We start from the raw sequence: 25,589 nt of genomic DNA on the forward strand, positions 1-25,589 counted from the left end.
CACACAACAAATTTAACGTTATTCCCGATAGCCCACAACTCTCTAGCACACATCCCGATAACAGACAAAGTAAATTGGGTATTTTCCTGATAGCGTACATCGTCGTGTGTCAGTTAGACAATGCGCTATCGAGAAAAAATGCATTTCTGTCCCGATAGCGCACATCGTCATGTGCCATTGAGATGGTGCGCTATCGAGAAAAGATGCGTTTCTGTTCCGATAGCGCACATCGTCGTGTGTCACTTGGATGGTGCGCTATCGAGAAAGACACGTTTCTGTCCCGATAGCGCACAGACATGTAAATGCATGTTTTATACGACGCGGTCTTCACCAATAATTATTTATTATAATTAGAAACAGTGTGTAATTATAATAAATAATTAATTTTTTTAAGTACGTCAATATACTTTCGCCTCGACGTCAATTACGCGAGAGTCGTCGCGTCGCAACTTGCATAAAACATGCATTTACATGTCTATGCGCTATCGGGACAGAAACGCATCTTTTCTCGATAGCGCACCATCTCAATGGCACATGACGATGTGCCCTATCGGGACAAAAACGCATCTTTTCTCGATAGCGCACCATCTCAATGGCACATGACGATGTGCGCTATTGGGACAGAAACGCATCTTTTCTCGATAGCGCACCATCCAAGTGACACACGACGATGTGCGCTCTCGGGACAGAAACGCATTTTTTCTTGATAGCGCACTATTCAAGTGACACACGACGATGTGCGCTATCGGGACAAAAACGCATCTTTTCTCGATAGCGCACCATCTAAGTGACACACGACGATGTGCGCTATCAGAAAAATACCCAATTTACTTTGTGTGTTATCGGAATGTGTGCTAAAGAGTTGTAGGCTATCGGGAATAACGTTTTTGCCGTGTCTATCTGTGTCTGGGCTGTGCGCTATCGGGACAATATTCATTTTTATTGTGAGCTATCGAGATGATACATTTTTTATTTTGTGCGCTATTGGGAAATATTCGATTTACTTGGTGTGCTATCGGGATGTGTGCTAAAGAATTTTGGGTTATCGGGAATAACGTTAAATTTGTCGTGTGCTATTGGGTAGTGCGCTATCGTACCGTGTGCTAACAGGACATTTCCGTTTGTTTACCGATTGTGTATGTCGCGTGCAACAGCATGGTGCACTATCGGGAAAATACCCGATTTACTTTGTGTGCTAACGGGACAATGTGCATTTTTATTGTGCGCTATTGGGAAAATACTCGATTTACTTTGTGTGCTATCGGGACAATGTGCGTTTTTATTGTACGCTATCGGGAAAATACCCAATTCACTTTGTGTGTTATCCGGATGTATGCTAAAGAGTTGTAGACTATCGGGAATAACGTTTTTGCCGTGTGCTATCGAGCTGTGCGCTAACAGATCCCGCTTTTGGCGAGTATCCACGGAGCGTATCGGTATCGAACATGTTCGTGTCCATGTGTGAAAGTGTGCGTGTGAAAGTCGCTCTTCTTGGAGGATCTGTGTTGCTGGCGTGTGCGTGAGTACCGAGATGACTCGAAGGAGGACGATCTTCCCTTCCCGACAACGAAGGGTGACTATTATTCAATTTATCGTGGGCGCCCGCGCGATCCGCGCGTTTGACGATGGCCTCGATTCTCGACTACCAGTCTCGCCGTGCGTTTTATCTTGCGACTCGCCTGCGCAAAAGCGATCGGCTGTCGAAGGCGCAAGCTGTCGACGTCACCCTGTGGCGTGCACGCCTAGAAAACCTGGTGTTTTTATTTTTCGAGCGTGCGATTGTGCACTCCTATAATCGCATGTGCGTCTGTCTCGTGAACAGGCGTTCGCGCGCGCCTATACTATCTTATTGTTTTATTATCTTTCGCCTGTCGTTTTTCTATCTTTTACTTTTATATCTTCTATTACAGTATTGTTTTTACTTTTTGCGTTCACGATGGTTTGCGCGTTACTTGCGTTGCAGTGACAGCGCGTATCGTCGTCGCGCACCCCTCACGCGTATGTGTCACGTCCTTTCAACCAAGAAGATTGTTCAAGCCGGTAGCATATTTTGTATCTTTCTTTTCTGATTATTATTTTTGTTTGTTCTTTTGTTCTCATCACGACTCTCAGAACCGTCCGATATAATAAAGTTTATATATTTTATTTATACCAAACTTTATGTTCTTTCTAAGAAAGGGCCCCCCGCCTTGACCGTACTGAGCCCCACTATCTTCCTTTGGAAATATTATCTCTCATAGACGCCCCGCCCCTCTACCGTTAGCTTGTGACCGCACGTGTTACGGTCGCTATATATTAGACTATGAAAACAAGATCTCCGGCTCACCCATGCCCGAAGACGGGTCCTCCTACCTTGTTATAACACGGCCGTCAGCCACTTTGACCTCCCCGTGGCAAGATAATAGGTTCCCAGTTTCTAGGACACCCAAACTGGCTCGTGCGACCAGCAGGCTTTCACTCTCTCGCAACGGCGCGTCCCTTGCTATGCCGTTTTCCAGTCAGCTTCAACAATTCTGGCAGAATAGGAGGAGGTGCTGGATCGACGATTCGAGACCAGATTTACAGCTTCAATAATGGTTTATTTCACTTCAGAGACGCCACATGAGGCAATTACAACTCAACGTTATGAATTCTCGATTAACAATTATAGAAAAGTACGCGTACTGTTTTATTGCTTTACAATTTCTTTTTCTTTAAAAGATATAAGATTGTTACAACTTTCAGCCAATGACAATTTTTTTTTACGGACAGGGTCCAGACTGCTAGACCAAGCTTAGACTAAGGACCGACTGACCCTTAAACGCAGTCATCCTGGCTTTATATAGGGGAAGAAATACCCCCTTTTCATATCCTGTATGTCAGCGCCATCTGCCGATTCTCCCAGTCAATGTTTGCCAAGCCTCAAGTTGACTGGATCGATCTTAGTCAGGCTGATGTTGACCAGGTCGCTGGCGACCAACCCGATGTTGGCTAGACCGATGTTGGCCAGGTCGATGTTGACCAGGTCGATTTTGGCCATGCCTGCTGGACGAGGTCGGCAAAATATACGAGAGGATTTTTGTTCGCCGACTCGTTCAGCATTTGGCACGAGATGAGGTCCCTTCTCTTCACGAGGAGCAGTACGGCTTCCGTGAAGGCAGATCTACGGTAGATGCCGTCTTACGCGTCAGGGCCCTCACGGAGTCAGTTGTGGAACGCGGGAAGGTGGCGTTGGCAGTCTCTCTAGACATTTCCAACGCCTTTAACACTCTCCCGTGGAAGGCAATCGGGGACGCACTTAACATCCATTGCGTCCCCGAATACCTCGTGAAGGGAATTCGAGCCTACTTTAATCATCGTAGGCTCGAATACAGGGACCAAGATGGCCGGGGTCACGCCCGTCGTATGTACTGGGGCGGGTTCGGAAACTTCACTCGAGTGCACACAAGTGTCGTTTTAATTTTGTTTATTATCTAAAGTAAACAAAGATAGAACGACACTCGTGTGCATCCGAGTAAAGTTTCCGAACGCGGTCCTGCGGGGTTCCACAGGGCTCGGTGTTGGGCCCACTACTGTGAAACCTTGGGTACGACGGGGTCCTCCATACCGCCCTCCCCCTTGACTGCCAAGTCGGGTATGCCGACGATACCCTGCTGGTAGCCGAGAGGGACAATTGAGGGGAGGCCCTAAACAGGGCAAATGAAGGGGTGGCAGGCCTCGCAAGGGCCATAAGCCGAATTGGCTTGAGGGTGGCTCCCAATAAGACCGAAGCGGTCTATTTCTATGACCGCCTTTTTAGGGCCATTGGGGAGCCGCCCTCCACCTCCCGTCTGCGGGTTGATGGTGTTGTTGTCCCCGTAGGGTCAACATGTTTTCCGGGAAGTAGAATATAATGACTCTGAAGATTCTGATGAATATCATCCGGATGAAAAGAAAGCGAAACAAGTAGAATACATTCCACTTAATTACAAAGTAAAAGTTGTAAATATTGCGAAACAACATCCTAATTGGAGCTTGAAGAACCTTCAGAAAAAGGATGTAGCCGTTTAAAATACATGCATCATTTGAAGAAATGGGAAGAGGACATTAAAAAGGGCGGAACAATTATGGATAAATATACTACTCTTGGACATATGATCAATTTATAGAGGCTCGAGAAAATTTACATCAAGTTACAACAAGAAACTTGCAACAGTGGGCTTTGGCTGCTGCAAGTCAATTTGAAAACTTTAATTTCAAAGGTTCTCTTCCTTGAGTAAACAAATTCAAACGAAATCACAGAATTCGACAACAAAAAATTACGAGATATGTGAGTGAAAGAGAGACTTTCACGATGCCTGAAATTTTGGCTTCTGCAGAAGAATTTCGAATTCAAGTACGGCACATAATTCCAAACTTTCAAAAAGAATTCATCATCAATACTGATCAAACAGGTAATTTTAAAAAATTAAATTTCACAAATTGTAAATATTTGAAAATAGTTTGTATGCAATATTATATTTTTTCCTCATTATTTACTTTATATATTAATTTTTTACAATACATTTTCTAATTATATTACAGGTTGTCAGTACCAGTCTACGTTTGACAGAAGTCTTGCCGAACAAGGATCAAAAACTGTCTTCGTGAAGAAACAACATTTAAATGGATCAACGCATTCATACACGGCCCAATATGCAATCACATTGTCCGGAGAATTGATTCCTCAAGTATTTATGTGCTTACAAGAATTGACGGGTAATTTTGGGCCCAGAGTTCAAAAATCTGTTGAACTTGTAACAAAATATAAAAATATCGTCGTTACAAGTTCAAAGTCCAGAAAGTTAACGACCCAACTATACAAAACATTTTTAACAAATATTATTTTACCATACGTTAAAGAGAACAAATTTCTACTGTTGATTGATTCTTTGGGAGGACAAACAAATCCGGTGATACATATACGATGAAATTTTCAAAGACGATAAGGAATATAGGAGAACTTGCACTATTAAAGTTATTCCCCCAAAATGTACACCTATATGCCAACCATGTGACGTCTATTTTTATCGACAAGTTAAAAATTTAATCAAGCGTCTTCAAACTGTTCGTACTTGAACAGAATCGCGAAATATCATCTAGAGACGATTGTATTAAAATTCACTCTATTGTTCATCACCAATTGTTGTCGCCAATATTTGTTGATATGTTACAATATGCATGGTTTGCTTCGAAACTTTGTGATGAAAGAAACATTTTTTTAAATGTAAATGAAGTTTGCTTTTCCATAGACGTTTTGAAAATGCCCTGTACATGCAAAAATGCAGCATTTATTAGATGTGCCATAAATTTAAGTTTTTATTGTTTTTATGATCAATATCATCTTGCAAAGGCACTACTGATTCCGCTAATTAATATAACAATTTTGTAATTTGTAACGTTTGTTGTAAAAATAAAAAATGTATGCTATACAAATTTGTTTGATTTATTTTCGTTTTTTATATATTTTGACCTTTATATATTATTTACAATTAATGCTAATATGCTAACGAAAAAAAATAATTATTGTAATTTACTTATTTATTTTATAAGTAGTAATATATTTCTCGTATATTAAACATTTCCTTATATTATATTTTTGACAGAAAGCATTCGAATTTTCTTTTAATATATGGAACAAAATGTTAAAAATTAAATGTCAATTATTAAAAAAAACTGTAATACTTATTTATTAATGTTTAAAATATTCCAAGGAACAAAAAAAATAAATTAAACAAAAATAAAAGAACAAAAATGGTTACACACCGCGAGATTCGATCCAGGGATCTCGCGGTTACAAAAGAAGAACGCTACCAACCGAGCTACCGGGGCGCTTCAATAATGCTTCATCACAACGTCTTAAGAAATGCTGGCAAATCTTCAACATTTTTTTTAGACGAATGCTTGAGAAGCGCGTTCTCTCGCTTTAACAGAACTTGTTTCTAATTAAGTAATACACATAAAAAAATCCTCGTTTGAATCAGTGATCAACACGTAGTATACTCCCCTTGTAAGTCATTCAAAAACCTTAAGGGGACTTTTGTAAAGATGCTAAACAACGCAGCAAGAAATATGAAGGAAATCTCCAGTAAATTAAGTGAACTCATCGCAACAGACGAAGTGAGGGCCCTGGAAATGGATTGCGTCCTCCGTAGAAGAATTGACCTACTAATGAATGAATTAAATAAGGTCAAAGAGGAGGTGAAAAGACTAGGTACACAAACTATGCCAAGCCACCAACCTCAGAAAAGGCCACTTCCAGACCCCTTCAGGATGGAGATGGAAGGGACTGCAAGGGAAACGGGCTCCACCGTGGAAACGGGAAAACATACTAACATGAGTCCCGAATACATGGAGATGTTTCAAAAAATGGAAAGTAACATCCTCCAGCAGACAGGGCAGATGATATCTGCTCGCTTCGAAGTAAGAAAGAATACCACCGGAAAAAAAACAAGTTTAGGAATCTAAAAAAGAAAACAGATGCCCTAGTATCTACCGCAAAACCTGGGAAAACCATGAAAGCTAAGCCCAATGAGGGCAAGGAAGAAATGGGCCCTAAACCCTCCCTTTCTAAAAAAACCATAAAGCCGCCGCTGCAAAACAAAGAGAAAAAGAAGGGAGAGGGTAAAGCAAAAGTCGCGAATACATTAACAAACGCGACAAAATCGGAAGCCTAAGTCCCCCAAAAACCTCAGAAATATGGAAAGAGATAAAGAGTAAGGAGGGGAAAGGAAAGAAAAAAGTGAAAGAGAAAAAGGAGCCATCTAAAAAGGGTGGCTCCCTTCCCCTTCTGCAAGGGCCTCATCCACCCCCAAAATAGGTAGTGGGCTTAGTCCGAGAGAGGAGGGGGTCGCATCCAAGAAAAGGAACAAAAGAAGAAAGAACAAAAACGGGATGCAGCAATCACTGTTAATGTTCTTTCTCAAACTGGGGCAGCAGAAGGGAACATTTCCATTGCCCAGGTTATGGAGGAGATTACTAGGAAGGTTAAACTGAAGGATGCTGGGATCAAATACATGAGACCAAGAAGGACCAAAACTGGAAGACTTGTCCTAGAGATCCCAGGAGAAAATAGCGCCCATAAGGCAGACAATCTTGTCAAGAAAATAGCAGAAGCCCTAAGAGATAAACCAGAAATGCGCATTGCCAGGCCAATAACAATGGCGGAATTCCGCATTACGGGCCTGGATGATGCAGCCACTGTTGAAAGAGTAGCAGCGGCAGTTGCAGAAGCAGGTGGATCCCCCACGGAAGGAATTCGAGTGGGCATCTTAAAAAAGGCCCCAACAGGCCATAACTTGACCCAGGATGACCTGGGATAAGTGCATAAAAACGGTGGCCCAAAAGATAACAAAGACAGAAAGGATAAAAGTCGGATGGTCGATGGCCAAGGTAGTGGCACTGGAGCCAAGACCACTTCAGTGCCACCGCTGTTTGGAATTTGGCCACGTCAAGGCCCACATGCACTGTCCTGGAAGACCGAAGTGGCAATTGCTACAAGTGTGGTCTTACAGGGCACAAATCGACAGGTTGCGAAAAAGTCCTGAAATGCTTATCATGCCATGCTAAAGACAAGAGCAAAATAACGGGGCACAGAATGAGTGGATCAGCTTGCCCTCTCTCCTCTATGTACAAATACAAGAAAGGGAAAGAGGCAAAAACCAGTAAGAAGAAAAAGAAGGAAGGTGTGGCAGGGCAACAACCCAAGACCAAGCGACAAAAGGAAAAGAAGGGAGATAAGCCCAAAAGACCTAATGTCCAAAAGGCGAAGAAGTCAGAGGGCGAAGTCAAAGCCCCACTTCCTTTTTCTCTAAAAAACAAAAAAAAGAAGCTTCCTCCAGACCAACTTGAACCACTCCGTTGCGGCGCAGGATTTGTTATGCCAGCACGCGGCGGAGTGGTCAATAGACTAGTTGGTGGCGACCGACCCGTACTCAGTTGCCCCGAATAAAACGCTTTGAGCGGGGGACGAGTGCGGCTCGGTCGTCATAATATCCAATGGTGGGCTGGGTTCCCTCCCCTTCGCACCAGTAGCGAGGGAAAGGAGCTTTGTGGCCGCCACGTGAGGAGAAGTGTTAGTGGTGGGGGTGTACGCTTTACCGAATAGAGATCGTACCGACTTAGAGAGAGTGCTAGGCGGGGTAGGACACGGTTCTTGCCTCATCCTGTTTTGGTTGCCGGGGACCTCAACGCCAAATCACGTGCGTGGGGCTCCTCGGTGACCGATGCGAGGGGCACGACCCTTGACGAGTGGGCCGAGAAGCTCGGTCTGGTGATATTAAACCAGGGCCGGGTTTTCACATGCGTTCGCAACAACGGGGAATCCATCATAGATGTATCGTTTGGATGCCCTCGTGTCGCGCGCATGGTCTCCGGATGGCATGTTGTGAACTGGGCGGAGACAATGTCTGATCACAGATATATAAGGTTCAGCGTCTTCGACCCGTCCATGGGTGCCATGCCGGGGAGGACCACCGGAAGGAGGGGTACACCCCCACAAAAAGGATGGTGCTTGAAGAGGCTCGACACAGACCTCTTGATGGCTGCCGCCGTCGCCAAAGCGGCAACTGAGGAAATGGCCCGTCCCGTCGAGGACGTGAATGAGAGGGCGGCCCGACTCCGGGAGATGCTCACAGAGTTGTGTGACACATCAATGCCCTGGAGGAGGGTCGCTCCCCCTAAAAGGAGTGTGTACTAGTGGTTGCCTGAGCTTGCCGAGCTTCGCTCGGCATGCAATAGGAGGCGCCGCCGGTACACGCGTCAAATGAGGCGACGGGACGGAGCCCAGATGGCGGCACCGCTGAGGGAAGCGTACCGTAACGATAAAAAATCCCTCCAGCGGGCCATCAAAGTGGCCAAGGCCGGGGATGGGATGAGCTCATCCTAACGATAGATGGTGACCCGTGGAGACGCCCGTACAAGATTGTGCGGAAAAAGCTCAGTGCGAGCGGCCCACCGGTCACCGAGGGATTGGACCCGCAGGTCCTGGAGGGGTGGTCTCCATCTTCTTCCCGGGGCACGCGGGCCGTTCAGACGATATCCGGATGTCGGCCGCGTCCCCTGAACAGAAGACCTGCGGGCCACGGAGGATGAGCCCATGCGGGAGATCTGAAAAATCCGGGGCAAAAAGACCGCTCCGAGACTAGATGGGATCCCCGCAAAGGCGCTGGCCTTGACCGCAGAAGTCATGAAAGAAATAGTGTCGGGTCTCTTCAATGAGTGCCTGAGCTCCAGGAAGTTCCCGGACCAATGGAAGCGGGCACGGATGGTACTGCTCCCCAAAGAGGGGTAGCTGGCAGGATCTTCCTCCGTGTACCGCCCCATTTGCCTCCTCGACAAAGCGGGCAAGCTATTTGAGCGCATCATAGCTGTCCGCCTGAGGAGGCATCTGTCCCGGAATGATCCCAATTTGACAGAACGCCAGTTTGGGTTCCGTGAAGGTTTTCGACAATTGACGCAATAATGCGTGTAAAGACCCTCACGGAACAGGCTACGGCCAGGGGGAGGGTAGCAGTGGCGGTGTCGCTAGACATCGTCAATGCATTTAACACCTTCCCCTGAGAGGGTGTGCATGGGGCCCTGAATTATCACAGTTTCCGCGTACATCCGGGATGTTATTCGGGACTATTTCCGGGACCGGAAAATCGCGTACCCGGGGCGGTAAACAACAGAAACATCGAGAGGCAGCTCCACCGTGGGGTTCCACAGGAGTCGGTCTTAGGACTACTCCTGTGGAACCTAGGGTATGACTGGGTCCTACGTGGGGTCCTCCTCCCGGGACAGGAGCTGGTCTGTTACGCAGACGACACGCTGGTCCTGTCCTGGGAGGAAGATTGGAGCGGTGCCATCCGTCTCGCTGGGGAAGGGACGAGGCACGTGGCCGGCCGTATCCAAAGGATGGGTCTTGAGGTGGCCTTACAGAAGACGGAGGCAATTTGGTTCGCCCCTGTCGGAAGAAGGGGGCCGCCTCGAAACAAAGCCAAAATTGAAATCGAGGGAGTCGTGGTCGAGGTCGGGACCTAGTTGAAATACCTGGGCCTCGTCCTCGACAGTCGGTGGAGCCTCACTTGACAAAACTGGCTCCCCGAGTGCAAGCAGTGGCTGCCAGTCTTGGCAGGCTTATGCCCAATCTCGGAGGGCCGGGGGACCGAGCGCGCCGTCTGTACATGACGGCGGACCAATCCGTAGCGTTGTACGGAGCCTCCTATGGCACAACGCGGTTATGGTTAGCAGAAAGAATCTGCAGACCCTCCGGGGGATGCAGAGGCTGGCCATCCGCGTCATTTAGGGGTACAGAACCGTCGCCTTTGAGGCGGCGTACGTGCTGGCGGAGATCATGCCCTGGATCCTCATGGCGGGCGCGTATGCCGATATGTATCGGATGCGCGTGGCCGGGAGGACCTGGACCCCGAGGTCAGCAGACTCCTGCCACCAAGAGTCATGGCGAGGTTCAGGCTCCAGGTTCGGCGGCGCAAGCTAGCCGAATGGGAAGAGGGCCTGTCCAGTGTAAGGACAGGACTACGCGCCGTCGAGGCTATCCACCCAGTCTTGATTGACGGGATAGACCGACAACACGGCGCCTTCGATTTTAGGATGGTGCAAGTGCTCACCGGGCATGGTTGCTTCAGGAAGTACCTGCACCGAATAGGAAGGGAACGGCCATCATGTGGCGCCCCGGTGGACATGGCAGAGCACACCCTGGCTGAATGTCAGGCGTGGGAAAACCAACGCCGTGCCCTCCGGGGCGTCATAGAGGATGAGGTCTCCCTGTCTGCCATGGTGCGAGCCATGGTAGACGGGGAGGACCAGTGGAGGGCGACCGCCTCCTGCGGGGACGTTATGTCCCGGAAGGAGGCGGCCGAAAGAGAGAGGCGGAGTCGAATGCTTCTCCCTCTCTCGAAAAAGGAGCGAGAATGCGGGGGTATAATGCCCGCATTCTCTAACCCCGCTAAGTAGTCTTTTCTCTAGGAGTGCAAGGGCGCAGGTGCGGCGAACACCTGCGCACCAGTGCAGAGACGACGTTGCGTGGTGGTCCCGCAACGCCGCCACCAGTGCAGCGTTGAGCGTCCCGGGCGCCCGATGCCGCCCACACGGAAGCGAGTCCTTCCTCCTTCGACGGAGCCGAAGAACGGAGGACTCAGCCGGGACGGGTGCCGGTCGAATGCGAAAGCGAGGAGCCCGTCCATAACCGCAGCGTGGACCACCGACAGATTTGAGTGGGTATGCCCGGCCATAAATAATTGGCCGGGAGAGTCCCACATATTGTCTGAGAGTCCCTGCTCCCAGAGGAATGCGTAAAGCATTTCCTGTCGTAAAAAAAAGGAACAAGGAGGAGAAGGGAGAGAGATGGGAGAAAATAGAAGGGAGAATAAAGGAGGCGATAAAAGAACGGAGAAGGGAAGAGAAAAAAGGGAAAGAAAGCAGAAAGGATAGGACGAGGAATGTTAGGAGTGGAAAAGAGGTGAGGAAAGAGTTAAGGGAGTGGCGTAAAGTAGGGAAAGAGGGGAGGAGGAAAAGTACAAAAGAAAGAAGGGGCAGTATAAAGAGTTGTGTAAGAGGAAAAAGAGGAAACAGAGTGAAAGATGGGAAAAGAAGGCAAGGGACGTTAAGGAGGGGAAGGTGTGGGAGCTAGTAAATATGGAGAGGAAGAAGGGAAAGAGGAGAGTGAATGAGGAGATCGGGATAGAGGAATAGAGAGAATACTTTATGATGTTACAAGGAGGAGTAGAGAGCAAAGGATCAGGGAGTATAGGGACAGGAGGGGGGAGAAGGATGAGGAAAGGATTGGGATAGAAGAGATTAGAGAAGTGATAGGGAGAATAAAGAACGGAAAAGCGGCGGGGATAGATGGGATTCCAGAGGAAGTGTGGAAGTATGGGGGAAGGGAGTTAGAGAAGTGGGCATGGGGATTCTGTAATAAATTGTGGGGAGGGAAGGGATAGCCAGAGGGATGGAAAAAGGGGGTAGTGGTACCAATAATAAAAAAGGAGGAGGGAAAAAGGGTGGGGAACTATAGGGGGGTGACTTTGATGCCAACACTGTATAAAGTATATGCGACAGTTTTGGCGGAGAGGCTAAGGGAAGAGGTGGAGGGGAAAGGAATAGTGCCACCAAATCAGACGGGGTTTAGGAAGGAGATGGGAATGATGGATAATGTGTGTGTTAAATTACTTGATAGGAAGACAACTGGAAGGGAGGAAAAGAGGGATGGTGGCACTGTTTGTAGATTTAAGGGCGGCGTTCGATTTGGTGGATAGGGAGGTGTTGGAGTCGATGAGAGAACGAGGGGTCAGGGAGGGACTGGTTAGACGAATAGAGAAGATAATGGAAGAGACAAAGAGCAGGGTAACAATGGGACAGGAAATGGGGGAGAGTTTTTGGACAGGGAAGGGGGTAAGACAGGGATGTCCTCTGAATTCAATGTTATTTAATATTCAGATTGCGGACTTGGAGGAGGAAATGGGGAAAGTAAAGTGGGGAGGAGTAATGTTAGGGGGAAGAAGGGTGTATATCTTAGCGTATGCAGACGATTTGGTGCTAATTGCGAAAGAAGAGATAGGAATGAGAGGCATGATGGATAGGCTGGAAAGATACATGGATAGCAAGAGGTTGGAAGTGAACATAGGGAAGACGAAAATTATGAGGTTCAGGAGAGGGAGGGGGAAGGATGACAAAAAAGCTGGAGATGGAAAGGGAAGGAAGTGGAGGAGGTGGAGGAGTATTAAGTATTTAGGGTATACGTTACAGAGAAATGATGGGCAGGACGCACAGGTGAGGGATAGAGTTAAGAGGGCAGCAGCGATAATGGGACAGGTATGGGGAATAGGAAAGAAGAGGTAACTGGGGAAGGAGGATATGGCCTTTTGATAGGTTGATATAGACAATGTTAGGGTACGGGATGGAGATATGAGGATGGAAAGAGAGGGAGGAGATGGAGAGAATAGAGGAGACATATTTAAGATGGGTACTGGGAGTGGATAGCAGGACACCGCGGTATATGTTGAGGGAAGAGTTACAGAGGGAGAAACTATGGGTAAGAGCGGGAAGAAGAGCATGGGGTTTTGAGAAGAGGTTGAGGGAAGGAAAGGGAGGAGAACTGGCGAGAAGGTGCATGGAGGAGATGAGGGATAGGAGCAAAACAGGGAAGGTGGATTCAAAGTGGAAGGAGGAAAGAGAAAGTTTTTTCAAAGATAAAGGGATGAGAGTGGAGGAGATGAAGGAGAAAGAGGAGATGGGAGAAGACTGGTATAAGGGGATAGAGGATAGGATGGAAAAAAGGGCAAAGATGGAGGAGGCAAGATTTAATAGATGGTATAGGGAAGTGATGGAGGAAGGGATACCGGGGTATATGAAGAAGGAATGGGGGAGAACAGCTGGAGAAGAGTGGCGAGGTTTAGATTGGAAAGCGAGATGAAGGAGAGTAGGTATTGGGAGGAGGAGGATAAAAGACTGTGTAGAATATGTGGAGGGGAGATGGAGACATGGGAGCATGTATGGGAGGGATGCAGGGAGTGGAAGGTGGGAGAGGAAAGTTGACAGGATAATGTGAGATGGGTTTTGGGAGAGGAAAAAGAGGGAGAGGAGTGGATGAGGCAAGTAGAAAAGGAGAGGGAGGATAGTGGAATGAGAGAGAGTGAAAGAGGGGGAGAAAATGAGAGTGAATGGTAAAAGGAAAGGAGAGAAGGAATCGAGGGGATTGGAGTAGTAAAGAAAAGATGGCAGAAATGAGCAAGAGGAAGTGGAAGTCCGGCGGAGGGAGATGTGTGTGTGTGTGTAAGGGGTGCGAGCGTGGGGAGCCAGGAGGGTTACTCACGGTCGCAGCCCCTTCAAGAGATAGGATTAGGATAAGTTAGTTAAGATAGGTTAAGTCAGTTTTAAGAGATAATTGTAAGAGTTGATAACCCCAAGGGGATTCAAATAAACAATTTATCTATCTATCTATATATTTTAGTATAAACTATATGAGTTATAAAATGTAATAATATATCAAAATTTTGCGTCAACAGCCCTGAAAACAACGCGCGTCAATAAAATAAAATAAACAGAAAAAGAGTCAACACAGGACTAACAAAAAACGATTAGTCGCCTTAGCGACCGTTGCTACGTCGTCTGCGTGACGACGTACGTGTCACAATCGTTTTAACTGAACACTAGGCTGGGGATGTCGCGCACCTTCTCCTCGCGATGCAGAAGACTCCCGGCTTGACGAACGCCTCTTCTTCTTATCGAGTCGAGAATGCTCGCGGGATGCCGCCAGTCGCACGGTGCACAACAATAATTTGTTTCGTGACCCCTCCCGCGGGCAAAGAGGAATGTAGAAAAATGTCATTAATATTTATTTAAAATAAGACCAAACGGCCGGTTATATATGTATATGTTGCCCTGCGGGAGCGGTCACAGATCAAATCATTGTTGTGCAGTGTATGTATAGGCGATGTTTATTTTGACATATATTATGGTGGTGTCCTTTTTTTTGTTAATGCAGAAGAAATCTCCAAGGAGATACCCATGTCCGCGGGAGCGGAGCATCGAGTTATGTGGGTTTTAGAGACGCTGAGATGTTGTCGCGCCCCTAACCCATTAAAACCTCTACGGTGACCTGGCTCGGGCTTGCTCGGGACTTTCCGGGGACGAGTAATTGCATTACTTCCGGAGGGCCCCCTGCTTGATCTTGCCCGCGGGGCCGCCTTCAAAGTTGGCGTATTGGATGCGACCCCATAACCTCTCCCTTAGTGGCTGGCAGAGGCGGCCTTTTCGCAGGCGTGCTTGTTCTGCGGTGCAGAAGAGTCACGCCCCCACGCCGCAACCTCAGGGGGAAGAATGGTGGTTCCCCGGGATGAGGGTTCGAGTCTCCCGCTTGAACCCCCGTCCTTGGGTGTCCCATAATTCGCGAACCACCCGTTACGTGCAGGTAGAGTAGGTTAAACTGAGTAGAAAAGTTATGTGCCATTTTGAAATTTTCGCAATAGTTAATAACATATTAATTATAAGAGATCAGCCAATCGACGCCCGGCAAGAGCGCGCCGGCGAAGCGGGCACGAAGAAGCCTCCCACTGTTACTCGATACTAGGCGCGCCGGCGAAGCGGGAGGCGGAACGCTCTGCATTGACAATCTGAAGAGTCACACACATAGTGCGCGCTTCGTTTAATGGCGTCTGACTTTTTCAGTTGTCAGTATGTACGAGCGGCGTGCAAAAATGTTAGAAATAAATAAATAATAAATAATGAAATAATGAATATTAGAGCAATAGAAATTATTTTAAAATAATAAAATCGAAAAGACTTTGTTATACAAATACAAATTCGAAATATGAAAGGCTATTAATAAAAGTTTGAAAGCCCTTTATACCCGAATTTGTATTTGTATATCAGAGTCTTTCCAATTATTATTATAAAATAATTCTTAATTATAATATTTAACATTTATTCCTAGTTTTCTCTATTGTGCTCAAAGACTAACGCTGAAGTTTTGCATCGAAAAATTATTTTCTCTCTCTCTCTCTCTCTCTCTTCCCCTCTCTCTTCCCCTCTCTCTCTCGTACGTGCGCACGCAGCAAATTAATAAAAATATAAATAAATTAAATAAATAAATAAAAAATGTGCTATCGTTTCCTCACCACCTTGCGGTAGATAGCAAGGCGCATTTTTTTTATAGTGGTATCCCCAATAGGTCTAATCCACTCATTATTTAAAGCTAAAATTGTTCGAAGTGCCTTCCTCGTTCTCGTACATAGAGTTCAGCCCTTCGAATAATATTGCGCGTCGCGCGATACGCCATATCCGGCGTGATGGTATTAAAAGCTGCGAGAATTGCTTCTCGCATTTCCGCTTCTGTACCATTACGCCGGTGTTCGACCAAATCTTTGATATATCCCCATACAAAATAATCTAATACATTTAGATCTGGCGATCGCGGCGGCCAGATGATTGGGCCACCTCGACCCATCCACCTGTCCGGATAATGCGCGTTTAAAAATTCGCGTGCCTGTCGCGAAAAATGTGCAGGTGCCCCGTCGTGCTGGAAAATTAGTTGCGCTCTTGCGCGGAGGGGAATATTTTCCAAAAGTACAGGCAATTGATTTTGGAGGAAATTTGTATATGCTTCTCCATTTAAACGAGGTGGTAGAAAGTAAGGACTAATCTGAAAATTGCCGAAATAAATAATTTAGTGAAGCTGCAAGAAAAAATTTTTTTAGATTACTCTGTAAATTTATTACTTACGATTTCGTTCGCCGTTATTCCTGCCCATACATTAATTGCCCAACGATATTGAAAAGCGTGTTCTCGAATGGCGTGCGGATTTTCTTCCGCCCATAATAAAAAATTACGTCTATTAAAAATACCGTTGGGCGTGAAGGTGGCCTCATCGGTCCATAGAATGCGGTCGGGAAAAGAATCATCCCGCCGACATTGTGCAAGAAACCCTGTGCATGTTTCGCCGACTATTAATATTTATTAAAAATAACAGGAAAATACATTAAATAAATAAATAAAAATACCTTCACAAAAATAGATGCGTGGTTCTCGGTCTCTCGGCAAAAGTTGCTGTACTCGTTGAAAATGAAATGGATGTAATCCATTTTGGCGCAAGATACGATGCACTATGTTTCGCGAGAGACCAAGCATCCTAGCCAAACAGCGCACACTAATCTGAGGATTATCCTCCACTGCTCCGAGAACCCTCTCCTCATCATTTACACCATACTGCATTGGTGCACCAGCAGTTTGGCGATTTGCTACCAAAACTCCCGTTTCTCGTGCGCGTTGTATACACCTTAAAATCACTAAATGATTGGGATGTCGTTCACGCTCGGGAAATTGCTCCGCGTACAAACGCGCCGCGGCACGTGCATTTTTCCCGGCCATTCCGTACGTGATAATCATATCCGTATATTCCACGGCAGTATAACTCATTTTCGTACGACAATATTTCTTGCGAAACGTACACGTAGGAGACTGAGCAACTACTAATGTAGAGTAACGAATAAATCGAAAAATTGAATGTTGAATTTTGTTTTCTATTTGCTTCAAACGTTGGTGCCGCGCGGCGGCTTATCTTTATGTATCGCGCGGCGGTATTCCTTAGATGTGAAAGACACGGGAGTTTTGGTAGCAAATCGCCAAACTGCTGGTGCACCAATGCAGTATGGTGTAAATGATGAGGAGAGGGTTCTCGGAGCAGTGGAGGATAATCCTCAGATTAGTGTGCGCTGTTTGGCTAGGATGCTTGGTCTCTCGCGAAACATAGTGTATCGTATCTTGCGCCAAAATGGATTACATCCATTTCATTTTCAACGAGTACAGCAACTTTTGCCGAGAGACCGAGAACCACGCATCTATTTTTGTGAAGGTATTTTTATTTATTTATTTAATGTATTTTCCTGTTATTTTTAATAAATATTAATAGTCGGCGAAACATGCACAGGGTTTCTTGCACAATGTCGGCGGGATGATTCTTTTCCCGACCGCATTCTATGGACCGATGAGGCCACCTTCACGCCCAACGGTATTTTTAATAGACGTAATTTTTTATTATGGGCGGAAGAAAATCCGCACGCCATTCGAGAACACGCTTTTCAATATCGTTGGGCAATTAATGTATGGGCAGGAATAACGGCGAACGAAATCGTAAGTAATAAATTTACAGAGTAATCTAAAAAAATTTTTTCTTGCAGCTTCACTAAATTATTTATTTCGGCAATTTTCAGATTGGTCCTTACTTTCTACCACCTCGTTTAAATGGAGAAGCATATACAAATTTCCCCCAAAATCAATTGCCTGTACTTTTGGAAAATATTCCCCTCCGCGCAAGAGCGCAACTAATTTTCCAGCACGACGGGGCACCTGCTCATTTTTCGCGACAGGCACGCGAATTTTTAAACGCGAATTATCCGGACAGGTGGATGGGTCGAGGTGGCCCAATCATCTGGCCGCCGCGATCGCCAGATCTAAATGTATTAGATTATTTTGTATGGGGATATATCAAAGATTTGGTCGAACACCAGCGTAATGGTACAGAAGCGGAAATGCGAGAAGCAATTCTCGCAGCTTTTAATACCATCACGCCGGATATGGCGTATCGCGCGACGCGCAATATTATTCGAAGGGCTGAACTCTGTGTACGAGAACGAGGAAGGCACTTCGAACAATTTTAGCTTTAAATAATGAGTGGATTAGACCTATTGGGGATACCATTATAAAAAAAATGCGCCTTGCATCTACCGCAAGGTGGTGAGGAAACGATAGCACATTTTTTATTTATTTATTTAATTTATTTATATTTTTATTAATTTGCTGCGTGCGCACGTACGAGAGAGAGAGGGGAAGAGAGAGGGGAAGAGAGAAAGGAAGAGAGAGAGAGAGAGAGAGAGAGAAAATAATTTTTCGATGCAAAACTTCAGCGTTAGTCTCTGAGCACAATAGAGAAAACTAGGAATAAATGTTAAATATTATAATTAAGAATTATTTTATAATAATAATTGGAAAGACTCTGATATACAAATACAAATTCGGGTATAAAGGGCTTTCAAACTTTTATTAATAGCCTTTCATATTTCGAATTTGTATTTGTATAACAAAGTCTTTTCGATTTTATTATTTTAAAATAATTTCTATTGCTCTAATATTATTTTATTATTTATTATTTATTTATTTCTAACATTTTTGCACGCCGCTCGTACATACTGACAACTGAAAAAGTCAGACGCCATTAAACGAAGCGCGCACTATGTGTGTGACTCTTCAGATTGTCAATGCAGAGCGTTCCGCCTCCCGCTTCGCCGGCGCGCCTAGTATCGAGTAACAGTGGGAGGCTTCTTCGTGCCCGCTTCGCCGGCGCGCTCTTGCCGGGCGTCGATTGGCTGATCTCTTATAATTAATATCTTATTAACTATTGCGAAAATTTCAAAATGGCACATAACTTTTCTACTCAGTTTAACCTACTCTACCTGCACGTAACGGGTGGTTCGCGAATTATGGGACACCCTGTATAATTAATGTTTTACGAGAATATAATAAAATAAATTTTTTTTTACAAATGTCTTTGTTAAAGCAAATATATATTAAAATAAAATAATTATGCTATATGACATATAAAAGATATAGCTTTTATATGTCATATAGCATAATTATTTTATTTTAATATATATAAAAGATATATCTTTTATATGTCATATAGCATAATTATTTTATTTTAATATATATTTGCTTTAACAAAGACATTTGTACTTCTGTCGCTGAGCGCCCAGCGCGAACACTTTCGATAATCGCGGCTCTTCGGTTATACTCCGCACTGGTTTCAACATTACGACTGTTTCGAGATTATGACTGTTTAGTACATGCGTCAAGCTATTTGTACGCCAATCGCGATCTCTACGAGTGGTACAGAATAACGGGAAATTCAAATTGAATTTTGTCCGGATTTTGGCGCCGCACCCTGTATATACATATATATATATATATATATATATATATATATAATGCATTTTTTAGTCATGGCTTTAAAAAGTGTCGATATAAACAAAAGTAATTTTCCTGTTAGTGACTCTGAAAAGTGCCGATATAAAGCGAATCAAGTGGTATTCTATCGTTAATATTTAAAATGGCACTTTTCAGTGCTTATTTAAAAGCCAATGAAAAGTGTTAATTGACACTGAAAAGTGCCGATTGGTTTTTTGATGTGGCTTCTTCTGATCCGCTTCCTCTTTTCATCATGCAATGTCAGTGTTGCTGGACGCGTATTTCTACATATATGTATGCGCAGAAAAATCCGGCCCGTCCAGCAACACTGTGCAATGTACGCCTTTCCTATAAAGTCTGTAACAGTTAATAAAGTAAATCAGTTCTCAATATTGCAGATCGTAGAAGATTAATTAAACGATGAACACTGCCCGACAATAATTTGTTCCAATTTTCTAGCAAATTTATGTAAAATATGTAACATATATCTTATACATATAAAAACTCTAAGCAAAATGGAATAAAATGGAATGGAATAAAAAAATGGAACTAATGTCGCATGAGTGAACAATATTTTATAACAAACATGGCCAAAATATGAAGTTTACAACTCTCCATTTGCTTCCAAATGTTTTTAAAACTCTTTTAATAATAAACCTTTCATTTCTCTACTCTTTTATATTCCTAATCTAAACCTTTCTCTCTCTTTTGTCTCTCTTTTTTTCCTCTCTTTCTTCTCCTCTCTTTCCTTCCTTTCTTTCCTTTTCTTTCCCTTGTCTTTTCTTCACCTTTCTTTTTCTCTCCTTCTTTTTTTCCCTCTTTTCTTCCTTATTCCTCTCACTTTCTCTCTATCATATGCAATTATTTATTTTATATGATAAGAACTGTATAGTAATATATGTTACCGTATGTAATATGTTACTAAGCACTTAATTTATTAATAAAAAAAATATACGTTACACATTAATACACATAATAGTATATATACTAATTTATTTTATTAATTTTTTCTTACTTTGCATTATTAAATACGTCACATTATTCAAAAAGTACCGAGACAGAAAACGTAATAACAGAAGAAAATGTAATAATAAATATTAATTCTAGATAAAAATTTCTTTTTTATTTATAAGTAAACATGTGATGTATTTAGTGTATCCAAATGAGAGAAATATAAGTCACAAAGTGCGATAATATAAAAATATTTTTTTTATTTTCGTATCATTTTATTCCATATTATTTAAAGCTTGGCTTTTAAAATTGTCATATATATATATATATATATATAGCATATATATAAGCAAATAAAAAATATAATAAAGACATAAATGATACTATAAAAATAAGTACGAGCTATGAAAGATAGCATAACAAAAAAAGTTAAGATATTGTAATTTTAAAGGCCAAGCTTTAAATAATATGGAATAAAATGATACGAAAATAAAAAAAATATTTTTATATTATCGCACTTTGTGACTTATATTTCTTTCATTTGGATACACTAAATACATCACATGTTTACTTATAAATAAAAAAGAAATTTTTATCTAGAATTAATATTTATTATTACATTTTCTTCTGTTATTACGTTTTCTGTCTCGGTACTTTTTAAATAATGTGACGTATTTAATAATGCAAAGTAAGAAAATAAATTAGTATATATACTATTATGTGTATTAATGTGTAACGTATATTTTTTTTATTAATAAATTAAGTGCTTAGTGACATATTACATACGGTAACATATATTACTATACAGTTCTTATCATATGAAATAAATAATTGCATATGATAGAGAGAAAGTGAGAGGAATAAGGAAGAAAAGAGGGAAGAAAAGGAAGAGAGAAAAAGAAAGGTGAAAAAAAGACAAGGGAAAGAAAAGGAAAGAAAGGAAGAAAAGAGAGGAGAAGACGAAAACTCGCACTGGTAGTAAGTACAACAGAAAAGTTTTCTGTACTACTTACTACTAACACGAGTTTCGTTTAGCTACCGCTTTTCTGCCAAGGCCTTAATGCGCCCTAAGTTATATTCGCCAAAGCAGAGAAACATTGTAACAATTAAAATAAACAAAACAATTAATTTTAAATAAAAAAATACTTTATATATATACATATATATATATATATATATAAATTAGGAAACTTAATGCAGAATTTAAAATTAGAAATATAAAAAAATAATAGAATCAAAGAGCATTATTTAAGAGTTAGGATTTATAAAAAGATAGAAAGAGTTACTAAATTAACGAGCTTACATAAAATGTTATAAAAAATATATGTATATTTCTACAAAACTGACCTAATTTTCTTGTTTCTGATTGTACTCTCTCGTCTTCGTGTTCATCGTGTCCGTCGCTCCATAGATTGCGTGCTCTTCTATTTTGATTGCCTCTTTCCAAACGACCCAAGTTGTTGCGGGCTTTATTCCTATGTCTTTGTTTGGCGGTTCGCACAGCGTCTCTCATGTAGGTTTGAAATGCAGTTCGTATCGGTTTTTCAAAATTTTTATTTTCACAGATAGCATCTGCAAACACATTGTATTAAAATGGTAATATCATTGATAACTTAAGTATCATGTGTAATAATATCATACCGTAAATAGCTTTCACTAAACAGGTATTGAACAATGGCCGTTGATTTTCATCACAACCGAACCAAGTATAGGAAGTCATCAAGATGTCTTAAAAAACTTCCTTCACGCATAAATTAATGCTGTCTTTGGCATTGAAACCACGAATAAAAATTAAGTAATTCATCCATTTAACAAAATGTAGCATTTATATTTTTATTTATGAATATTTGCGTCAAATTTACTAAAGAAATATACATGAATATGCATGATAAACTTTGTTTTACATACCAATTTCATGTATTCTTCATCATCGACAGTTTCAAAATTTTAACATCTGCTACTGATAATATCGGTAAAAATGCTGGCTTCTCAGGTATATGCCTTCGGTTATTGGTCGTCTGTTGTAAAATTTTGTCCAATTTCTGGTGTATTTTTCTGTAAATATATTATAATATATATAAATAATATAATAACATAATAATATATATGATATATAGGGTGTTCTCGAATTAGCGGATCAACTCTCGTGGATAGATAGAGCGTGTTAAACTGAAGAGAAAAGTCTCATATCATTTTGCTAAATTCGCAATAATTAATGAGATATAAAATAATAAAGATCGGCCAAAGAGACGGTAGGCGCACTGTCTCGCCGCGGGCTTAGTATCAAGTAACAAGTGGAAGGAGTTCTTTGCGCCGCGCGCTTATACTGACACGGATTGGCCGATCTTTATTATTTTATATCTCATTAATTATTGCGAATTTAGCAAAATGATATCAGACTTTTCTCTTCAGTTTAACACGTTCTATCTATCCACGAAAGTTGATCCGCTAATTCGGGGACACCCTGTATATAATAATTATATATAAATGTACACATAATACATATAAATAACATTACATATTTATTTATAAAAAAATAAGATTTAATTTTTCTGTGTATACATGTATATATGTATTCAAAAACTTACTTCATTTCCAAAGCTAAGTGATCTATTTTTCCATTTATTGCTCTGGGAACATTTATTTGCGTATATGAGTATAGTGTACATTTCAATTATAAAAAAATTTTGTTCAATTCTATCATCTTACTGAATTTCCGGCCTAACATTGTAAATATCTCCTGGAGCTCGCGATGATGACGGTACAGATGAATTTTGGCGATGACTTTTATTTGGCCAGGTGTTTGGAGCCTGTAACTGAGTATCATATGGTGTATTTAATCCGCTACGGATATTTTGTATATAGATGGATATGATTCATGTGTGAATGTATGTACTGTATGATAATTTTGTGGTGTGTAAGTTAATGGTTGTATGTTATTATTATGCATAGAATGTGCTTGTGTCCCGTGATTGACATTTAATAATTGTGTATAAGTTGGTGAATGTGACGTGATACTGGGACAAAATGATTGTGTGTATGTTGATGGGTGTGATGTGAAACTGGGACTGAATGTTCGTGTTGTCTGAGTTAAAGGTTGTGTGCAAACTGAGTATGGTTATGTCACTGGTGTGTGTTACTAATATGTTCTTTATAGTTGTTAGCTGAAGATTGTGTGAGTGAATGATTGCTCAGGATAAACAGGCATATTATCTGTATCAGAATCATTCTGTAACACTTCCCGTAACTCAGCGATATCGTCTTCTAATTGGCTGTTCTGCTCCATCCGTGTTTTATTTCTCAATTTTTTTTCCACTTCCCCTTCTTCCGAAGATGTTGTTTGATATCCTCGTGATGGATGTTAGTACGTTTGGGACGATCGACATTGATATCCATAATCTTTCCTATAAATATATACATATTATATAAACATATAAATATAAATCTACACACACGCACGCACGCACGCACGCACGCACGCACAGCAGTAATTACAATATCTCAAAAGATATATATAAATTATATACATATACAGGGTGGACTATTTTAATCCATCCAGTCGAATATCTCAAAAACCAAGCCTGGGAGAGAAAAATGTTTCAGACAAAAGTCGTACGGTTTCGAGGGGGCCATAAGATGGTACCATTTGAAAAGTCATTTGAAGGTCACGTAAAGGTCACTTCAAGTTTTTTAAATGGAACACCCTATATATTTTTACATACTCTTGTAGCTCATCTCGAGAGCTTTCCAAAACATTTATGACAAAGTATTTTTCATTAAGTAATTTTTGAGTTATAAGGCTTCAAAGTTGCAGTATTTTGACATAAAATACAAGATATCTCATAAAATATTCATTTTTTTATTATCTTACTTTAATACTTTTATGCACAGAATAACGAGACGAATCAATTGACATAATTAAAACACATAATTATGTTAAAGTAAAAATCTGAATTTGCAACTAACAGTTACACATTTTTACTTTAACATAATTATGTGTTTTCTTTACACCAATTGATTTGTCTCATTATTCTGTGCATAAAAGTATTAGAGTAAGATAATCAAAAAATGAATATTTTACGAGATATCTTCTATTTTATGTCAAAATACTGTAATTTTGAAGCCTTATAACTCAAAAAATATTTAATGAAAAATACTTTGTCATAAGTGTTTTGGAAAGCTCTCGAGATGAGCTACAAGAATATGTAAAAATATATAGGGTGTTTCATTTAAAAAACTTGAAGTGACCTTCACGTGACCTTCAAATGACTTTTCAAGATCAAACCAATGGTACCATCTTACGGCCCCCTCGAAACCATATAATTTTTGTCTGAAACATTTTTGTCTGCTGGGCTCAGTTTTCGAGATATTTTACTGTCCAAGTTAAAATGGGACACCCTGTATATTAAAATATTAGTGTTAAAGAAGAGAAACCAATTGATTAAAGCATATAGACAGTTCAAAAAAGTCACTATAAGGAGTTCTTAAGACAATAAATTTGAATTATTGTTGTGAGAAAATAATCAAATTTATTGTCTTAAGAACTCCTTATAGTGACTTTTTTGAAAATAGCAAATTAAACCAGAGAGAAAATAAATTATAAATATCACATACTACACATATATTCATATATATATATATATATATACATATTTTATTTTTTAAGAATAATTCCTACTTTGAAAAAAGTAGAAATGCGATAGCATCTAAAATATTTTAAGAAAATTTAATTATGATTGTCATTTTATTAAGCTAACTGAAAAAATGATACAAATAATATTCCAACCTGTATTTATCCTGGATTCTTTTTTTTTATAAATTATATCTAAAGAAATAGCTAAATGCAGCTTTCTTATTTTATAAATCTGTATGTATAATCGCGGCAACTACATATTCACTAACTTTGGGCTCATCATTGCCACTATTATTATCATTTATTGATGAACTCCAATAAGGCATTTTGTAACATTTAACACGAACTTCATTTGGTTGGACACAAAAAATTTCATTACTTAATGCGGAACATTTAAATATCTGAACTTCTGAGGATGAAATACTAACATCGTAGAATGAATCTACTTTTTGAAATTTCTTCACAATCAGATAATATGTGGTTTTGTCCATTGTTCAAGATATTGACAATGAAGTAAATTGATCCGTCGTGTAAAATACAGCAATTATTT

General features: G+C 41.6%; 1 pseudogene; it reads left to right on the forward strand.

Moving 5' to 3' along the window:
* The first annotated feature begins 3,361 nt into the window (after window positions 1-3,361).
* Window positions 3,362-5,389, forward strand: LOC140669631 (uncharacterized; annotated as a pseudogene).
* Window positions 5,390-25,589: the final 20,200 nt, after the last annotated feature.

The sequence above is a fragment of the Anoplolepis gracilipes genome, chromosome 9, assembly GCF_047496725.1.
Source record: "Anoplolepis gracilipes chromosome 9, ASM4749672v1, whole genome shotgun sequence".
Taxonomy (NCBI): domain Eukaryota; kingdom Metazoa; phylum Arthropoda; class Insecta; order Hymenoptera; family Formicidae; genus Anoplolepis; species Anoplolepis gracilipes.